This window comes from Pseudonaja textilis, chromosome 14 (genome assembly GCF_049901715.1).
Source record: "Pseudonaja textilis isolate UNSWEBS1 chromosome 14, rPseTex1.2, whole genome shotgun sequence".
Lineage (NCBI taxonomy): Eukaryota > Metazoa > Chordata > Lepidosauria > Squamata > Elapidae > Pseudonaja > Pseudonaja textilis.
In genome coordinates, this window is record NC_142003.1 from 9,875,898 (window position 1) to 9,896,202 (window position 20,305).

Sequence of the window (20,305 nt, forward strand, 5' to 3'; positions counted from 1 at the left end):
GACTGAAAGTGAGACATTTCCTCAAAAGCTTCCATTTATATACATATAAATGGAAGCTATTTATATACATATGTACATATGTATGTATGTATATGTATATGTATGTATGTATGTATGTATATAACAGTGCAACAAAAATCTGGATTTTAGGAGCAAATGTAGTCAGGCTAGACATTGTACATAATTTTAGTTTAATTATGCAATTCTTCAAATTTATAGAGTCATCCATCTCACAAAAGGAGGGGGCGGGGGAATGTACACCTTTATTACCTTAATAGCAAGTTCATATTTCAGATGCCCCAAATCCTTGGGCCAGTTCACACGCTGCACCAAGAAATGCATTGTCTTATTTCACTGAATAAACTATGCCAATCCGCTCAACCAAAATAAACCAAGTTAGGTCATGATTCCGGGTCATCTGTGATAGTGCCGATATAGTGCATTCCTGCAGGATTAATTAATTACTTCTTAAGAAGCATGATTAATAGTTTGCAGAATTGTCCTCCCCCCCGCCTCCCCCAGCCATTTGGTGTCATAAGTCACAAGCCTACCAGGTCGTTTTAACCCATTAAGTTATAACATGGATCCTTTAAGTCTCTAACAATGTGATGACCCAGGGTGGGATACAAAATAAACACAGTCACAAAAAAAACAGGCGAAGCCCCTTTTATTCCTTCACTTTGCTTCCAAGCTCCAAATATCCTTGACTGGAGACAAAAAACTCCCCCACAAGCAGTTACAAGAAGGAGGAAATGCCGTTTAAACTAAAAATGCCTATACATTATACAGAGTAAAAACAATGCAAATCACACTGAAGCAATTGGGTATTGGATATTGGAAGACTGCTCTCCTGTCTCCCCTGGGCCTTCTCTTCACTAGACTAGCCAGGCCCAGTTCCAGCAGCCATTCTTTATATATTTTGGCTCCTGTCCCCTAGCTATCATGTCACCTAAACCTTCTCTCTCCTGGGATCTTCCATTCACTGCTAGCTTGAACTTCTTCTCTTGATGTTTAGCCCACCTTTGGACTTGGTTGGGTCAGGCTATAAACCTCTGGTGCTCTCTTGTGTCCTCAGAGCAGGAAAGGTTACATGAATCCAGGGCTGACCTGGATCTAATTTCTGGAGTATGCTTTTCCAGATCAAACATGTTCCCGCTTGCAGATAACATTAAAACTCTTTGAGCATTGCACTCTTTCCTTCCGTTTCTTCAAGGCACTTTGACGCATAACCTTGTGTAGGAATTGCCCACCACTGAGTCCTCAGGTGATAATGTCCTGTCTTTCTCAGTCCCTTCAGGTATTTCAAACCAAGATGTCCAACCTTGGCAAACCTGTGGACTTCAGCTCCACAGGCTGGCTGGGCAATTCTGAGAGTTGAAGTCCAGAAGTCTTAAAATTTTTCCAGGTTAGGCTAGGATTTCAATCCTATCACAGCTAGCTTTGCAAATATTTTGTGCTTAAAAGGAAAAGAAGCAACCCTGGAATTAAGGAGAAACTTCGTAACAGTGAGAACAATTATCCAGTGGAACAGTTTGCCCCCAGAAATCATGGGTGCTCCACCACTGGAGGTTTATTAAGAAGAGAGTGGACAGTCACTTGTCTGAAATGGTATAGCAGAGGTCTCCAACTTGGCAACTTTAAGCCTGGCGGACTTCAACTCCCAGAATTCCCCAGCCAGCTGGCTGGGGAATTCTGGGAGTTGAAGTCCGCCAGGCTTAAAGTTGCCAAGGTTGGAGACCCCTGTGGTATAGGATCTCCTGCTTGAGCAGGGGGTTGGACTAGAAGACCTCCAAGGTCCCTTCCAGCTCTATTCAAATATGAAACAATCATGACTTACAATTAGACTCAAATGAGTCTAGGAAGGATTGAATTTTAAGAATAAATCCAGACAAGCATCTAGACAGATCTATTCATCAAGTCCCTTGCTCAGGGATGTCAATGAAGGTATTTGAAATCCAGGCAGAAATTCCACCATCCTCATTTTATCTTCATCAAGACCCACAAGTTCTACAGCCCTTTAAAGACAGTAATAATCTCTTTCCTCTTCCACTTTGGACATATTTTTCAGAAAGCTCCTTCCTTAGGCTTTGGCATCCTATCAAAATGCTCTCTGCCCCAGCCAGCCAGCTTTGCTTTAAAATCCACCAGCTCCCAAATCCATGCAAGACCCTACAAATTGGATGATATTTGGAGATGCCCCTCTCATTCAAGCCCCCAGATACGACCAAGAAAAAGCCCTATTCATCTGGAAGGTCCAGCGGCATGACTGGCTGCTGAGGAGGAGGAGGAGGAGGAGGAGGAGGAGGAGGAGGAGGAGGAGGAGGAGGAGGAGAAGAAGAAGAAGAAGAAGAAGAAGAAGAAGAAGAAGAAGAAGAAGAAGAAGAAGAAGAAGAAGAAGAAGAAGAAGAAGAAGAAGAAGAAGAAGAAGAAGAAGAAGAAGAGGAGGAGGAGGAGGAGGAGGAGGAGGTGGAGGAGGAGGAGGAGGAGAAGGAGAAGAAGAAGAAGAAGAAGAAGAAGAAGAAGAAGAAGAAGAAGAAGAAGAAGAAGAAGAAGAAGAAGAAGACCCTTTGCACGTCCCCAGACATACCCTTGCAGAGAGACCCCATATCCCTTATTCACACCCACCCACCCCACTCCATCTCCACGCAAAACCTTCCGGAGTCAAATCCCCGCTCAGTCCAGACTTCAATGAAGCCTTAAGCAACTCTTCACCTGGGAAACGCGCGCGTCCATTCCAAAACTTGCGCGTCCGGGATAGATGCCGACCCACGACGCGTGTTGCCGAGGTTGTTGCCGTGTCCCCTGGGGGCTCCTCCACTTCACAATCTTCACCCACCCCCCACCCAAGCTTTCCCGGCCTCGGGGCCATCTCCCAGCCCCTTACCTCTTTCGTTGCGTGTCCCGTAGGAGCCTGTTTCCCACCTCCGGACAGATGGAGAGCTTTCTCGCGACCCCCAGACCCGCGCGGGTGGGGAAAACGCCAGGCACGGCACGGCACTGCACTGGCACCAGTAGCTCAAGATCGCCCGGGCACCGCGTCGTCGGAAGAGGCAAAGAAGCTTGCGCCTCCGCAGAAGACCTGATCCAGGAGAGGTTTGGCGCGCCCTCGCCTGCCCAGTCGCCTCCCTGCTCCACGCGGCGTCCTGCTCGGGGGCGGCATTTTAAAGAAACCTGGCTTGGGTGTGTGTGTGTGAAAGCGGCCACCACCCCCACCCCACCCCGCGCGCGCGTGGCAAGTTTCTCCTTCTGCAAGCGCTGCGTCTGTTTTTCTGGGTTTTTTTTTATTTTTCTTCTTCTTCCTGCGCAAAGTTGGGAAGGCCAGCCGGCCAGGCTTGGGGCTCGCACAGATCGCCCTGGGTTCCGCTCTGGTGGGGGTGAATAACCCGCCAGTGGGTCGGTTCACACGACGCGCGGAGCCTCCAGACGGGAGGTGGATTCCCCAGAGTTACAGAGCCAACAGGATGGCTAAGGAGTGGGGTGCATGAATGAAAATATCGGCTAAAGCAGCTTATGACTCTCAGTCTTTGTTTCAGTCGTGCTAAGTTAAGTTCACAGGCATAAATTGTGGGTTTGTTTTTTTTTAAGCACGTGGTTGGTTTGATTCTGGCTTAGTATATTTCCATACCCTTTGATGAATCCATACCGTCCCATTAAATTAAAGCTTCATCACTGGAAGATTTCAAGAAGAGACTGGACTGCCATCTATCAGAAATGGTGTAGGGTCTTCCTGCTTGGGCCGGGGGTTGGACTAGATGACCTACAAGGTCCCTTCCAACTCTGCTATTCTGTATTCAGTGGAACAGAAGTTGCCTTCGGAAGTTGTGGGAGCTTCATCCCTGGAGGCTTTCAAGAAGAGACTGGACTGCCTTCTGTCAGAAATGGTGTAGGGTCTCCTGCTTGGGCCGGGGGTTGGACTAGATGACCTACAAGGTCCCTTCCAACTCTGTTAATCCATTAATCCTTTAAATAATAGAAGCAACCAATTGCTATTTAATAGCAATCACTTATTTAATTTATTGTTTGATTCTCATCCCAATGAAGAGGGATATTTTGGCTTTAGCCACTGAACCCCCAGAACAGGTGTGAATTTGGAATTTGTGTGTAGTTTGGCAGGTTATAAGAATATAAACCGTGACTGATGCAAACTATATAATAAGGGCAATGCCACACAATTGAAACCACTCTGCGTGTGTTGGTTTGGCAACACAATCTTCAGACTACAATAGCAGCTCATTTTTCCAACCCTCTGTTATTCTCTTTTTAATTTTAACCAGCGTTTTTCCATCTCAGCAACGTTAAGAAGTATGGACTTAAACTCCAAGAATCAATTAATCAACTCAAATTCTTGGGATAGTAAGCTTTACAACTTAAAGTTACTGAGATTGTACCTTGAGGTGTAAATATTCTATCAGTATTCTACTTAAAATGAAAAGAAGGACTAGGGGAGAGATGATAACAGTGTTCCAATATCTCAGGGGCTGCCCCAAAGAAGAGGGAGTCAAGCTATTCTCCAAAGCACCTGAGGGCAGGACAAAAAGCGATGGATGGAAACTAATCAAGGAGAGAAGCAATCTAGAACTAAGGAGAAATTTTCTGTCAGTTAGAACAATTAATCAATGGAGCAACTTGCCTCCAAAAGTTGTGAATGCTCCAACACTGGAAGTTTTTAAGAAGAGTTTGGATAACCATTTGTCTGAAGTGGTGTAGGATTTCCTGCCTAGGCAGGGGGTTGGTCTAGAAGACCTCCAAGGTCCCTTCCAACTCTGTTATTCTATTCTAATATCCTCTCTTTCTGAAGAAAGTATGAATCACCAGCATGTCAATTTCCCAAGGTTCACCCGTGGCCGCTCCAGTTCTATTCACAGCACTTGGAGTGGCAGCCTGTGCCAAGAGGCCCCGTAGGATGAAAAGCATTTTGCCGTGTTCATTTATTCCCAAGAAATTCTGCACCAAACCAATTGGAGAAAGAGAAAAAAAAGGCTTTTAATTTTAAATATCCAGTTTCCAGTAGCAGCCAGAAAATTCCTGCCCCTTGCTAAGATGGAATTGGCTTGCCAACTTTTTAGTGTCTGGCTTAATACAGACAATCCTTGACCACAATTCAGCCCCAAATTTCTGCTGTTAAGTGAGACTTTTGTGAAGTTGAGTTTTGCTCCATTTGAGTTAGTTTTCAAAGACAAGTGCCTGGTTTATGTAAACTTGCTCAGGCTGTGTGATTCTCCATGGTCTTTGCTCAGCGTTCAATAATTTTGCTCCACTGATTGGTTTAGAGATAACTCATTATATACGTGATAACCCGATGGCTCATTTTCACATTGCAAAATCCTTGTGGAATTTCCTCTGGGTAGAAAATGAGATGGAGAAAATTATTTTAATAAGATTTTTTTTTTTTTTAAAGATTGCGATCCCACATTTTAAGGGAAATTTTTAAAAAAAATAATTTTTTTTTTCCTAAGGTAGCAGAGGGCGATCAAACATAAAACTGATTATCTGTCCAAGTTGTGTGCTGAGAACAAAGTTGCACACTAGTAAACTGCAGTGTGAAGATTGCTCAGTTGCACAAATCCAATTTTCACTTGGCATTCCTTCTTTTGTATTTCCTTGGCCAGTTCTTTGTATTTTCTCAAAGCTTTTGCAGTTGCAGGAGATCTGGAAATTACAGATGACCGAAGGTGGAGGGTACAGCTCTGATAAGGAAAGGTTGCTTCATATTGTTTAGCCACTTCTTGGTGTTCCTGGTCAATATTTATTGACTGCAGAGAAATGAAAACATAAAAAGAGAGAGAAAACGTCCTTCTCTGTTCTCTCAAAGGATTTGGGGATTTTGCCGAAGGAGGAAGGAGCTATTTTTCAGCTGGTTCCTGAAAAACCTTTGCTTGTTTTTCATAATTAAGAGTGATTTTAAGAGGCTATTGAGTGCTATTAGCCATTTTCTTGAAAGCTTTTGGGAGAAGAGAAGGATAGGGATTCTAAATATTAATTAAATTAAATCAAATCACATTGGTCTGAATAATAGAGTCAATATTAAAAGCACAATGGCAGCTATAAAGTATGTATATAAGCATTTCCTACTCACCCCTATGAGTGGCCTGTGGCTTCCTCAACCTTGGGGTCTCTACCAGAGGTTCTGTGCAATAGAGATAGGCTACAAAGATTGAGCCCAAAATTCCTGTTGCTAAGTGAGACGTTTGTTAAGTGAACTTTTTACAACCATCTTACAACCTTCCTGCCAAAGTTGCTAAGTGAATCACTGCAGTGTCAAGTTAGTAACACAGTTGTTCAATGGATCTTGCTTCCCCACTGACTTAGGGCTGGCTTAAGGTCATTTGAATTTGAATTCTTTATTGTCATTGTACGTATATACACAGTATACACATACAACGAAATTCACATTACACCCAGAGACCAGACTCAACATGGCACACACACATGACAGTCCCCAAACACCCACACACACACACCAAAATTCCCCGCCCCCTAAAACACACAAGCGGATTTACACAACAGGCCAAGTAATACTGTCCAACAGCTGACTGATGGTGGTCCTTAAGGTCATTGTTAAGTGCAATTATAGCTCTGGGATAAAAACTGTTCAGAAAATGTGCGGTCTGAGTTTTAATTGTATGGCATCTTCTGCCAGAAGGCAACAGTCCAAAAAGTTTCTAAGTAGGTTGGGAAGAGTGTCTGAGAATGTTGTACAACTTCCTCAAGCAGCAAGATGCGAAGATGTCTCTGGGCAGTTTTAATGATTCTCTGTAGAGCTGTCCAGGGCTGGTAGGTGGAGCCCAATGATATTCTGGGCAGTTTTAATGATTCTCTGTAGAGCCTTTTTGTCCACTACAGAGCTGTTCCCATACCATGCAAGAATGCCGTATGACAAGACAACTCTCTTCTGTCCAGTAGTAGGACGGAAGTAGACTTTGAGATAGAGTCTTCCTGAGCATTCTCAGGAAGTACAGATGGCTTCATGCCTAAGGCAGGACTAGAAGTCTCAGTCACCTGACTTCTAGCTGGTTCCCAACCCACTACATCAAACTGGCTCTTGAACCTTAAATATGACCCTATATTAAAGTTTGGGCAGTGGGGCACTTCTATGCGAGGTGTAAGAAGGAAGTCCAAGAAACAAAGATAGCTGTCTCCAAATTGCCACAATATGGAATTTGAAACTGAATAACTGGTTGCTAGTTCAAGTCGATGGAAACTGCAATTTACAATACCCCATTATGTTTTCATTCACCAAAGTCTGCAGCAGAGAAGTGGAGAAAGGCAGGTTCAGGACCATGGAGAGAGTGCAAGTAGCTGCTCTAGCTTCAGCACCATGGAGAGATCTTATGGGGGGGGCACTACTGCTGTTTCAGAACCATGGAGAGCAACTCCGCAGATAAAGACCAACTGCCCCAACTCTGATTTGACCCAAGTGCTGTATTCATACAAGACCCCCCAGCTTCAGTCTTTGATTAGGAAACAGGTCTGTGGTGGGACTTTACCAGACCTGCAAATGGCTCTTCACAAAAATTACAGGCTTGCCATGCCTGAATCCCAAACTATCCCACCTTGAATCTACTGCTGAAGTGCCATAACTTTCTTGTAGGGTTTATACAACCTTCTGATCATAGCAACCCAAAAATGTCAGACTTTGAGGATACAAGCCAAATTCTGTAAGCTGTGAGAGGTAGAAGCAGAGAAACACCTCAACCTTGCTTACCAGCTTTCTAGCTGAGCTAAATTTTACACCGATGGTATAAATATAGTGAAGATGGGGAAGGCTATTGCCTTAGGCCCTACAGGCACTGAGGCCCATTGGAAGCCCTTGACTGCCAGGCTTCAGCCCATGTCTTCAACAACAATCAGATTTCAGGGTCATAGGATGGGACTAGCATATCACTGCTGCAGAGATATGGAACCATTAAAGGTAAAAGTTTCCCTGCCTGGTTTTGTCCAACTGAAAAGAGTGGAGCTTATCTCCTGATGTTGTCAAGGAAGCCACTGTTGTCCAAAGACCCTTTCTGTGGACATGTGGCCAGCATGACTATACACTGAGGCGTATGGAACGCAGTTACCTTCCCACCAAAGTGTTACCTATTTATCTACTCACAGTTGCATGTTTTCAAACAGCTCAGCAGGCAGGAGCTGGAGCAAATAAGGGGCATTCACCCCATCATGTGGCACTTGGGTCTTGAACCTAGGCTGTCAGAATAATTCAGTGTCTTTAATGACAGCATCGCGCTCGCTGTCATCTTTGCTATCATCTAATGGAACCCAGCCGAGGCCATCCTGACTTTTTCAGGGTAGACTTGTAAGGCTAAGTCTCGGGCCTGACTGAGAGCCATAGCTGAAGTAGAACTCAGAAAAGAAGGACAATGAAAGCACCGTTGCTGTTATCACGTCCTCCTTGTGCTATCCCTTCTGAGTCATCCATTGCCTCAACAACTTGTCCTGGAACAGGAGCCCACAGAGGTTTTCTCTCTGGCCAGTGACCTTTTCTTCTCACTCTCCTCTTCCTCCTTCCTGCTTGGGAAGGAAAGGAGGGAGAGAGAGAAGAGGAACCTCATCTTTTGGCTGCAAAAAAATCCAACTGCACAATAGCCACAAACATTGAAAGCTTTCTTTGTTCCTTTTCCTAGGAAAGAAAGGGGAAACAAAAGGCACGAATGCTTCATCGTTTGCTGCTTCTGCAGTGTTACCCGCTATTCTCCCATTCCCCAGATGGCTCTTTGTCAAGGGAGAGCAGTCACATTTAAGGCAGGGAACACCCAGCTTCTATTAGCTTGGCCTTTTTGCATCTGTTGCTGGAGGGCATCTCCAGCCACCAATTATTTTGGGGAGATGTCCTTCAGCAAGAGCTGGAAAGGGTACAGCTCACCGCAACCTCCATTTGAAGTTGAAACCAACCAGCAGACTCTGGGGAGGCAGCTCAAGGTCGGGAAAAGAGATTGATTTTGATTTGAAACCAGAAAGGTAGGCCCTGAGTGAAGGGGAAAGTCCTTCTAGCCTCCGTCTGTTTTCTCAATTTGAAGCAACTCTGGATTTCGTTGCAAGGAGGGGCAGATAAGTCACTGCTCAGGAAGCGGCTAGAGTGCCCCAGGGTACCAGCCCAAAATATCCCATGGAATGGAGAGGAGTCAAAAGATGCCTCTCTCTCGACAGACAGTTAACTATGCTGCACTTCTTTAGGCCTAGAGCAGAGTTTCTGAAGTTGCCCTCAACCTTGACTAAACACCTGAGGATTTCAGGATCCAAGTGACTGTGAAGCTATCACAGCTATTTATAGGGGTCACCGCTGGATGGGAGGATAGTGTGTGGCTGGAGTGACCCACAAGATGACAAAGATATGTGAGACGAAGGGCAGCTGCAGGTCGAGCCCTACCACATGGCAGAATGAATCAGCCATCTTAAATCACTGGAGCCAGCAGCCGATCCAAGACTTCACCATCTTCTCTGCCAGTGTAAAGCATTGGTCCATGGGTTGTGTGTCCAGGCAAGAGCCAGTGAATCACAGCTCCAGAGTTGTGTTGATTGGAGAGCTAGAAGACCTGCTTCAGAAAAGACAATAGCGGGTGGGACATGTTCTTGGACTTGGAACAGGCATCTGAGAAAGGTCAGGGAAGTATTGGCCAGAAACCAAAGAGGAGACATTGTGTTAGCCAGTTTGGGGTAGTGATTAAGCTGCTGACTTGGAAACTATGAGATTGTGAGTTTTAGGACTGTCTTAGGCATGAAAGCCAACTGGGTGACTTTGGGCCAATTATTAGGAGGTTGTGAGTTCTAGTACTACCTTAGGCATGAAAGCCAAGTGGGTGACTTTGGGCCAATTATTAGGAGGTTGTGAGTTCTAGTACTACCTTAGGCATGAAAGCCAACTGGGTGACTTTGGGCCAATTGCCAGAAGAAGGGGAGTTCTAGTCCCACTTTAGGCATGGAAGCTGACTGGGTGACTTTGGGCCAGTCACTCTCTCTCAACCAACCCAGTTCACAAAGTTGTTGCTGTGGAGAAAATAAGAGGAGGAAGGAATATTAGGTATGTTTTCAGTCTTGAATTATTTATAAACTAATAAAGGAAGGATTAAAAATCTAATAAATAAAACAGGAATACAGATGTTGCCTAGACTGGATTATGTCTTAGCAGAGAAATAGCGAGGCTCCGTCCCAAATGGCACAAGTTAGAAAAAGACCTATTTTGAAGTGGAGAACTAAAGCAGCGTGAGGAGAGTACAATATTATCCACTGAAGTCTCTCAGTGTGATCACTGAAGCATTGCTCATGTATTCTTAGCAGGGCGATCTACCATCACCTGTTTCCTTTGTCCAACCTATAAAACAATGGACTTATTTTTGGCCCACTGGAAAATATAGGAATGATACGAGTTAAGCTGCCTTTTTAAGAAGATCGTACTTCTGAAAAGAACTGACCAGTAATTTCTTGTATGTACTGTTTGTACTTCCAGGGCATTGTCAGAGAAACTCAGCAAGGATGTAATAATTTCATGCTTTGAATAAACAAAAAAATATAACGAATTTTGTTTCTGCATGGAAACCAGTTTTGGATTTTGTGCGTGGGGGAAAAAATAAAACTTTGATTTTGGATGTTGTTATAGTATATATTACATTCTAGTATATAGTATACTAGCTCGATACCCGTGTTTCGTTATGAAACTATGTGGTGGGGCTTAGTTTTTGGCGAGGAAAATAAGGGGGGGGGGGAATTGTGCCTCTGCCTACCAGCATCCATCGGTATTCATCTGGCTAGCATCCCGTCAGTATGAGAGAGAGTTGAGGGCTGTTTGGAAACTGAAACAGTGTTTGCTGTGTGAGTAAGAAGGAGACAGCAAGGAGCCTGGGCGGGGCTTAGCTCAACTTTTCTGTACTAAAGCTGCTTGGTGCTATGAAACTGAAACTCCTCTCCTCTGCTTGTGTTTTGCCTTTGGAAGAGATTTCTTTTCACATGGGGGAGGGGGAGTAGAACTCCTTAGCATCAGAGCGTGTTAATAATAATAATAATATAGGAAATACTAATGCTCTGATAGTCATTTTGAAAAGTCCTTTCTTAGTGAACACCTAGAAGCCAAGAGGAACATATGGGCCAAATTTCAAGTTTGTAGGCTTTACGGTTCTGGAGATTTTGTGATGATGCATGAGTGGCATTGCGCTTTTATATAGAGAGATTATTATATACTATAGTTTATAGTGTATACTAGTATATATTATGTGAAAGTAAAACAAATTGAGGTTGTGTGTTATTACCTTATTCTATTGCACCAAAGTGAGTTGGAAGTCAACGTTTTTCTTTTACTTCTCTCCTTTATCCTGCACTTTCTCCTCTTCCCCCCTTTCCTCCCCTATTTTCCTATTATTTTCCATCTTCTTTGTGTTTCTGTATTTCATACTTTGATAAACTTGTAACTAGGAATGCAGAAAGACTTAATGGGTCTCACGGATGATCCTCAGGGATGTTCTGAGCCAGGGCTATCCACAGGTGGGTTAAAAATAAAAGACAAGAGGACCATGCGATCAAAGCCCTGTCCTTTTGCATGGTTGTGGTTGCTATGAGTTTTTCTTTTTAACTCCCTTCTTGCGGGCAGCCATGTTTGGAGCTGAGGACGGGCTGAGAGTGCAATTTGAACCCCGACAGAACATTTGAGACGTAGTCTAATAAAAAATGACATTTTTCATTAGGGAGGAGGTGCTGCGATACGTTAATTACTTCAAAGCATGCGAATACATTTCAAGTGGTTCGAAGCTACACAGCGAGTAAAAAAATAATTGGAGAGGAAAATTGCTATGAACATCCCATTGGTTACATGACTTAAGAGGCAAAATAGCAGTCTTCCAATATCTAAGGGGCTGCCACAAAGAAGAGGAGGTCAACTTATTCTCCAAAGCAAGAAGCAATGGATGGAAACTAATCAAGGAAAGAAACAACCTAGAACTAAGGAAAATGTCCTGATAGTGAGGACTATTAACCAGTGGAACAGAAGTTGCCTTCAGAAGTTGTGGGTGTCCCATCACTGGAGGCTTTTAAGAAGAGACTGGACAGCCACTTGACTGACATGGTATAGGATCTCCTGCTTGAGGAGGGGGGGTTGGTCTAGAAGACCTCCAAGGTTCCTTCCAACTCAGTGATTCTGTTATTGTCAGCTTTGGAAGCCATATTGAGATCAGATGCTCCCATGCTGCCCCATCTTGAGCCTGGGAAAGTGGGAGGGTGGAATATCTTGGAGTATATCTAGTTAGACATAACAACATTCTTTTTCTCATTCAAGGTCATGTTATTTTTGCACTTAAGTGAGGGAAAGTCTTAAGTTGGGACGGAGGGTGATTGGGGCATGTGATGGGATGATGGTTATGAAGGGGATTGATTTTGAAGTTTTTACTTATTGTAAGGAAGCCCAGAACTTTCAGATTTGGGATTCCACAGTTGTGCCAGTTACTATCCAAATAAAAAGGAACCTTTGAGAGATGTCTGCCTCAGAGTTGTTGGGTGGAATGGAGGGTTGCTGGAACGCTGACAGTTAGTCAATGTTATTGTGTCCTTCCGAGGCATAGATATCTTTCAACGCTGTCAGATTTTCTTCTGAGTAACACACAAAGGTTAGACTGGGATCCTATGTGTCCTTCCCTTGGAGTAAACGTTCTGCAAAGCTGTGAGCTTCTTTCTGAAGCAGACAGGCACAGTAAAGTCACTCTCTCTGAGGTTTACACCATTTCCAATTTTCTGCATGTTTCATGCCAAGATGACTAACTTCAACTCCCTAAAGTCACTGCTCGCCCTCAAAAGCGCCTCCAGCTTTTGCTGCCAAATTATAATTGCTAATGTGACAGAAAGTGGAAATGATTAAAAGACTTGCTGTTCAATCATTGGGATCACGTTTTTATTCGCTAAATCTTGATCCTGGTCTCCCCCCCACCAGGCCAAGGATTATAGTCAGCAGTATATCCTAATAGAATTAAATTCTGGTAAATTCCTCTGGACACCTTCTTGGATCCATGTTTTTCAACTTTAAGATAGTTCGACTTCAACTCCCAGAATTACCCAACCAGCATTCTCGTTGGGCAATTCTGAGAGCTGAAGTCCATACATCTTAATATTGACAGGCTTGAAATCACCAGTGTCGATTCTTCAAATGGAAGGAGTGTTTACTCAAGGTGTTTACATTTGCTAGCATTCCCAGCTTGCAAGCTATCTAAGGAGAGAGAATAGAATAACAGAGTTGGAAATTGACATGCTGTTGATTCATACTTTCTTCAGAAAGAGAGGATATTAGAATAGAATAACAGAGTTGGAAGGGACCTTGGAGGTCTTCTAGTCCAACCCCCTGCCTAGGCAGGAAACCCTACACCACTTTAGACAAATGGTTAACCAAACTCTTCTTAAAAACATCCAGTGTTTGAGCATTTACAACTTCTGGAGGCAAGTTGTTCCATTGATTAATTGTTCTAACTGACAGGAAATTTCTCCTTAGTTCTAAGTTGCTTCTGTCCTGGATTAGTTTCCACCCATTGCTTCTTGTCCTGCCCTCAGGAGCTTTGGAGAATAGCTTGACTCCCTCTTCTTTGGGGCAGCCCCTGAGATATTGGAACACTGTTATCATCTCTCCCCTAGTCCTTCTTTTCATTAAAGTAGACATACCCAGACATAACCAGATTTCATCCTTCTGGATTAAAAAAAAAAAGTGGAATCTAAAATTGGGATGTTTTAATCATTATCTAGTTCTTACCAATCATTTTTTGTATAGCTACAAAATAGGGATAGGAGATACTGGAGATGGTAGAATTGGACAAAGTTTGACTTGGATGCTCCAGGATCTGCCCAGAGCTTCCAGAGCTAGCCTCCTGTCTGCTGAAGGAGAAGCATACAGGGGGCTCCATATCTACTCTCCAATTCTACCATCTCCATCATCTCCTATCCCCAAAATGCCCTCATGGTTTTTGTTAAGTTTGGGAAAAGAGAGGCTGAACCAGAGCATGAGTGCAACAATACTTTATTATAACAATAAAGGGCTGACCGTGCTTGCCACGCCTGGAAACTGGCTCGCAGCAATCAGCAACTGGTTGGACCCCGCAGCCTGCTTTTATAGCTGGCTGCTGGGGAGAACCAACCAATGAGGGAAAGGAAGAACGCCCACGCAAAGTGAATGGACCTGAGTGAGAACTCCTAGAGTTCTCAGGACATAACACCCCTTCCCCCCAGATGCGAACATGCATAGTCTTTGAGGTAGGCCGGAGGTTTATGTTGGCGCCCGGAACGGCGCAGCTCTGGAACGTTGTCTGTCCGTTCGGGGTCTGCCTGGGAAGACAGAGCCGGCAAAGTGTCACCCGTGTGCCCCTCGGTTCGGGCAAGCCCGGGGCTCATAGGGTTGGTCACTGGGGATGTGCTCCCGTAGACTGGATCGGGCTGGTCAACCGTCTGGGTGCCGCTGTCCGTGTTCGGGCTTTCGGGACCGGCTGTCGGTGTGAACTGATCGCCGGGCATGATGTGGATGTGGGGCTGAGGATGAGGCCTCCCTTCGTCTAGTGACTCTGGATCCCTGCTGGTGAGGGTGCTGAGGCGCCTACGCAGTTGGTCTATGTGCCTTCTCCAGACACGGCCATCCTCCAGTCTGACCCGATACGACCGCGGCCTGGTGATAGCTACGATCTCACCCGGGATCCACAGGGGGTCTCCAGCGAAGTTCCTCGCGAATACTGGCTCCTGTAAGATAAAATGTCTAACCCCCGATGTGGAAGCGAGGGGAGAGTCAGGGCAGTATTGTGGGTGAAGTCTGTCCAATACAGTCCTCAGATGCCTGCCCATCAGGAGCTCAGCTGGGGACTTATTGGTGACTGAACAAGGAGTTGAGTGCTGGCTCATTAGGAACCGCGAGAGTTTGTGGTGCCAGTCATCCTTGCTGAATCTAGCCAGGGCTTCTTTGGTGGTCCTGACGGCCCTTTCCGCCAATCCGTTACTGGCAGGATGAAATGGGGCTGTGAAAATGTGGCGGATACCTAGGTTGGCAGCGAAACGGCTGAACTCGGTCGATGCGAACTGTGGGCCATTGTCGGAGACAATGGAGTCGGGTAGCCCGTGCGTTACGAACAGGCGTGTTAACACGTTGGTGATTGCTAGTGTGGTGGTCGTGGATAGCTGTGCTACGTCAATCCATTTGGAATAGGCGTCCACGACCACTAGGAACATCTTCCCATGCAAAGGGCCGGCCAGGTCGATGTGAATTCTGGACCAAGGAGCGCTGGCGCTTTCCCATCTAGTAGGGGTGGCAATGGGGGGAGCAGGACGGGATTCCTGGCAAATGCTGCAGGAACTTACCCAATTGACAACGTCCTCGTCGAGACCCGGCCACCACACGTAGCTGCGTGCTAATGCCTTCATTCTCATGATGCCAGGGTGTCCCTCGTGCAACGCTTCCAGAACTCGGGTACGCAGTGAGGTCGGGATGACCACTCGAGTGCCCCATAGCAGACAGCCCTGCAAACTGGACAACTCCTGCATGCGAGTCTTGAAAGGTGTGAATTTGTTTTCAACATTGCCACCCGGCCACCCCCTCCTCACCCAGTCGAGCACCTGGGCGAGCGTTTGGTCTGCCTTGGTTTTAGCAGCAATGTCAAGGGCAGTGATGGGTAGGTCCAACTGGGTGATCTCGAAAATAGCGTGGACAGGAGCAGGGTCTTCAGCCGGAGCCGGCAAGGGGCAGCGACTGAGAGCGTCAGCGTGGGACAGTGTTTTACCCGGGCGGTGTATAAGTCTGTAGGAGTAGGCTGCTAGGAAGAGGGTCCACCTTGTCATCCTAGGGGAGAGGACTTGAGGGGTCTGTTTGTCCCCGGCTAGTAGGCCCAGGAGGGGCTTGTGGTCCGTGACCAGCTCGAAAAAATGGCCAAAGAGAAATTCGTGAAATTTTTTCACGGCTGCAACAGCTGCTAGGGCTTCCTTATCGATCTGGCTGTAATTGCGCTCCGTTGCAGAGAGCGTCCTTGAGAAAAAGGCGATGGGAGCCTTGGCGCCATTGGGAAGCCTGTGACTTAGTACCGCCCCAATTCCAAAAGGGGATGCGTCTGCTGCCAGCACTAAGGGGAGGTTAGGGTCGAATTGAATAAGTACCGCCTCTGACGTGAGTAGTGATTTGACGGCGTGAAAAGCATGGTCTTCTTTGTGCCCCCAGTGCCACGGTGACTTTTTATCCAGTAATCTGTGTAGGGGTTCAGCTACTGATGCTTTATGGGGCAAAAAGGATGCGTAAAAGTTCAATAGCCCCAAGAACGCCTGTAGTTCAGTTTTGGAGGTTGGAGTGGGTGCCTCGTGGATTGCCTTAACCTTGGACTCCAGGGGGTGAATGCCAGAGGCGTCAATTTTATAACCCAGAAAGTCCACCTGTCTAGTGGCAATGGCACATTTTTCTTTTTTCAACTTGAGGCCATGCTGTCTGAACCTCTCTAACACTGCTCGAACTCTCTGGAAGAGTTGGGGTCTGTCCCTGGCCGAGACTAAGATGTCGTCGAAGTAGGGTACTACACCAGGGAGGCCCTGCAAAATCCGCTCCATGAGGGATTGAAAAATACCTGGGGCAACACTTACGCCAAATTGGAGACGCTTGCATCGGAAGGCACCCCTGTGAGTGACAATTGTCTGGAGTTCTGCTGTTTGGTTATCAACAGGGAACTGCTGATATGCTTGAGACATGTCCAATTTAGCAAAAATGCTGCCTGGTTCGAATGTGTGTAATAGATGCTGAATGACAGGCACAGGATAAGCACTAACTTGTAGAAATTTATTGATTGTCGTCTTGTAGTCCGAGCAAATTCTCAGGCTACCGTCTTTTTTGAGGGGTGTGACAATGGGCGTCTCCCATTTGGCGAAATCTGTTGGCTCAATGACCCCTTGTTTTAACAGTTTATCCAATTCCGCATCTAGTTTTGGCCGAATGGCGAATGGGACCCTACGCGGTTTTAGCCTGATTGGGACTGCCTGGGGGTCGACTGAGAACGAGATGGGGGTACCGTTATAACACCCCAGCTCATCGCTGAATACATCTGAGTAATCAGCGAATAAGGAGTCAGTGTCTGAGGTTGAGACAGCATGGACTCCTGTTAGCCCTAGGCCGAGATGGGGAAACCAATCGAGCCCCAATAAGGTGGGGAGATTGCCGTTAACTACCACTAGAGGTAGGTGACCTTTAAAAGCTTTAAAACTGACAAGGAACTTGCCTCTGCCGATTACAGGAATGGTCCTCCCCTGGTAGTCCTTCAGGCTAAACTGGCATTTCTGGAGCCGGCTGGTTGATAGGCTGGGCTGGAGCCTCTTGAGGGTGTTCCACGAGATAATTGAGAGCGCTGACCCTGTGTCAACCTCCATGCGGCACGGTTTACCTTCTAAGTAAACGGAGAGAGAGATTTTACTAACAGTGTGGCAAGTGCGCTTGGCATGGTGGTGAGTGCGACAGTTCAATACTTGCCTCTGCGGTCCCGAGTGTGAGAAGGGGGGGTGCCTTTGTGCTGAGCTTTGAGGGGCTTGGCAGACTCTCGCGATGTGTCCCCTTTTATGACAGTTATTGCAGGTGGCTCCTTTAAACTTGCAGGTGGCCCTCTGATGAGATCCCCCACAGGCTAGGCACAGGGTGATGTGCTTGGGTGGACCGATGTTTTCTTGTTTGGCTCCTACCTGCGGCCGTCTGTCGTTGGAGAGGCGGTGGACGTCGTTTTCATCACTGATGGTTTCCTCTGCTACCACCTCCTCGGAGTGGACTGGAAGTGATGTCAACTTGGCACTTGGTCCATGGATTTCGGTGGCTGAGTGCGCTGCCAGCTCAGCTGCCAAGGCCTCCTCGACTGCTTGTGCGAGGTTGAGGTCTCTTTTTGCGAGAAGGCGCCTTTGCAGGTGGAGGTCCTTGACCCCGCAGACTAATTGATCGAGGAGCATGTCCTCCAGGTAGGTTCCAAACCCACAATGCAGTGCTGCTGTTCTGAGGGCGGCCATATACTGATTGATGGTCTCCTTGTCCGATTGCTTCCTCATATGGAAGGTGAATCTCCTGGCAATCTGTGAGGGCCTGGGAGAATAGTGGTTAGTGAGAATTTCAAGTAACTCAGACCACGGAACGTTTTTCAACTCACGAGGGGCCACGAGGGCCGTGGCAGTATCGAAAACGGTGGCTCCACAGTAGATCAGGAAATACGATTTTTTCCGATGCTCTACCGCATCCGCCAGGCCGATTGCATCAATATAATGATTAAAGCGGTTCTTATATGATTCCCACTTCTCCTCATCTGGTTTGAACGCTGGGAAGACTGGATTGGAATTCATGGTGCTGGGACCGGTAGAACTACCTGTGGGAAAAAATCTCTCTGGGGCAGCAGACAATGTTTTAGTGCCTGTGGCAGGCAAGTGATTTCAGCTCCGGAGAGGCTTTTCGCAGTCCTCTCTTTCTCTCTGGGTTAACCACGTTTGGCTGTTAGCCGTTGGCGGCGTTTGGATTCGCGCCTGTGTGGGTGTCAGTGACTTGACTACAGCGCTGTGCTGTACCTTTAGGTTTGAAATTCAAATGGCAGCCGTTTGAATTTCGCGCCTAATACTGAGCGGCTGCGGCTCGCAGCGCTTCACTTTCCCTGTAGCTGGGCTAACAAGCGGCTACAGACGCTTCTAACTATCGATTCTGACCGCTCTCTCTGGCTGCGGATCAGTGTTTGCTACTAATCGCCGGCCGATCGCTCTCTCTGGCTGCGGATCGGCGGCTAGTGACTCAGCGGTTGCATGGTGCTTCTGGTAGCCATCCCATCCTCGTCGCCAGTGTTAAGTTTGGGAAAAGAGAGGCTGAACCAGAGCATGAGTGCAACAATACTTTATTATAACAATAAAGGGCTGACCGTGCTTGCCACGCCTGGAAACTGGCTCACAGCAATCAGCAACTGGTTGGACCCCGCAGCCTGCTTTTATAGCTGGCTGCTGGGGAGAACCAACCAATGAGGGAAAGGAAGAACGCCCACGCAAAGTGAATGGACCTGAGTGAGAACTCCTAGAGTTCTCAGGACATAACAGTTTTAATATCCTCTCTGGAGGCTGCGGGGATACTTCTCTTGAGCCCGCTGTCGAAGAGATGAGAAGGCGAACACATTTCATCTCCTTTTATCCAGCCTGTGAAAAAAAAAACCCTCCTCATTTCTCTGCCACCCACGTGGTTGCTATCCAGACCAGAATCTGCCTCCTCTAATTTGTAAATGCCATCGCAGAGTTATTGGAAGACATCTGGGAGGGAGGACAGGCTAAATTGTTATGTCACATTCCAGGAAGAAATGATGGATCCCCAAGGCAACAATTAGCAATTAAAAAGTAAGACACCCACATAACAAAGCAAGATTCAGCACCAAACCTCTTTCCAAACGGTGGCAATAAGAATGGTGTCATGGTTCCGAGTAACGCACTCCAGGAAATCAGGAACTCTTGACTCTTTGTTCGGGTTCAAGAAACTTTTTAATAGGTACATCATATTGGCACTTAGTGTTTTGTCTTAGGCCTCCCCAAAAAGTACTAAGTCAATTCTGAGTCCTGGCAAAAACCTCTTTTATTACATTAATGTGAATTTATTGCGTTCACAGTCAGCCAACAGCTTGGCAAACAGTCTTGCGAAGGTATGCTAATGAGCTCAGACCTTTATCAATCTTGGAACGCTGCCCGGTAAATAGTTCCACACTCAGTGCTGGTAGGAAAGGGCTGGGTTATACCGACAAATCCTCACGAGGCTGGGACAAGGAACGAGCAAGTTGTTTCCTGCAAGAGCCCCCTCCCCTTTTGCTTCTCTTTTCATCTTGATGGGAGGTGCCATGCCCCTGTCAGATTCTAAATCCAAGGAGGAAGCTGAACAGCTGACAGAGAATGGGAGTGTGGCTCTGTTGGCTCTGGAGGAAACTGGTGAAGGGCAAAGTCCAGCTGGGCAGAGCAGGGGAGAGGTAGAACAAGGGGGAGGGAATTCAGAGGAAGACCCAGGCTCACCCCCTCTTCATCCTAGGGCACGCAGGCAGGAATGGAGAAGAAAGCAACATGAGTTGCATGGCTTACGGGGGAGGAAAGGGCCCTGATTCCCTTCATTAGCTGCAGCTCAGAACACAATGTATAAAAAAGGCAAGCTGCGTGCAGTAGGCTGTTGGGAGCAAATGTGACTTTATCTTTTATCATCGTGGCTTATCGGTGTTCCTGGCATCTTCCCAATTGTGTGAGTTTTGCTGTGCTTTCAGGTCTGAAATTCTTGCTCCTGCCCTGCCAAATTACTTCAGTATGGCTTGTTTGGACTTTAAGTTACAGTTTGTGTATACCTTGTTTTGGACTG

General features: G+C 46.4%; 1 protein-coding gene across 1 annotated transcript in view; it reads left to right on the top strand.

The window, feature by feature from the left end:
- Positions 1–3,012: 3,012 nt before the first annotated feature.
- Positions 3,013–20,305, top strand: part of IFT38 (intraflagellar transport 38) — a 76,955-nt gene continuing 59,662 nt past the window's right edge. Inside the window, exon 1 of the mRNA XM_087912468.1 lies at positions 3,013–3,093. The gene's annotated coding sequence lies outside the window, so the exon portion shown is untranslated. The remainder of the gene's footprint in view (positions 3,094–20,305) is intronic.